At 66.7% G+C, this 985-nt stretch overlaps 1 pseudogene; it reads right to left on the bottom strand.

Annotated features, from left to right (window-relative positions):
- Positions 1-436: 436 nt before the first annotated feature.
- Positions 437-985, bottom strand: part of LOC106001943 — a 5,117-nt pseudogene continuing 4,568 nt past the window's right edge.

Here is a 985-nt window from a genome sequence, read left to right as displayed (position 1 = left end):
CCCACCCATCAGCTGCAAACCCCACCCATCGGCCTGCAAACCCCACCCATCGGCCTGCAAACCCCACCCATCGGCCTGCAATCCCACCCATCGGCCTGCAAACCCCACCCATCGGCCTGCAAACCCCACCCATCGGCCTGCAAACCCCACCCATCGGCCTGCAAACCGCACCCATCGGCCTGCAAATCCAGCCCCGCGATGCCCGGATGTCTCATGGGGGGGGAACCCTGGAAACTGCTGCCCCATGGCTATGCAACCCCCCCGCCCTATGGCCTGCAACACCCTCATGTCATTGGCCCATCAGCCTTCAACCCCACCCACTTGGCCTGCAAGTCCCGCCCCATGGGCATATAGTCCCGCCCCACCGACCTTCAAGCCCTGCCCATTAGCCTGCAAGTCCCACCCCCCACGGCCTGAAAACCCCGCCCCCCCTCGGCCTACAACCTGCAAATCCCGCCTTGTTTTACTACCGTTTCTACCCGTTTTGCGGTGACCCCACCCACTTTGGGCTGAAAGACCATCAGGCCCCACCCCCGAGAGGGCTACAGGCCCCAATTGGCTTACACGGAAGCCTCGCCTACATTAGCATCATAAGCCCCACCCATTACCTTAAGCCCCGCCCCTGCCACCTTGTAACTCTTTCCTGACTGGCTCCAGGCCTGGCGTGAGCCCCGCCCCTCCCGGGGCAGAGCCCCGCCCTCACCAGGCAGTCGAGCTGGGCCACGGGCGTCTTGGTGCCGGGCTGGCCCACGTCCCACACCTTCACGCAGCCCTTGCCGCCCGTGTACACGTGCTGCGTGGAGCCGCTGATGGTGACGGCGCAGACCACCTCGCCGTGCGCCAGCGTGTGCAGCTGGCGCGCGTGCCGCGGGATGCCCGTGCCCACCAGCGCGTCCGAGGGGAAGGGCACCGGCTGCATCTGGCCGTCGGCGGACACGTGGAAGGAGTAGGCCCTGCAAAGTGGGGGGCCTGACCCGGGCGGCCG

The sequence above is a fragment of the Dipodomys ordii genome, unplaced genomic scaffold, assembly GCF_000151885.1.
Source record: "Dipodomys ordii isolate 6190 unplaced genomic scaffold, Dord_2.0 Scaffold1068, whole genome shotgun sequence".
Lineage (NCBI taxonomy): Eukaryota > Metazoa > Chordata > Mammalia > Rodentia > Heteromyidae > Dipodomys > Dipodomys ordii.
This window is presented reverse-complemented; position numbering and strand designations above follow the sequence as displayed.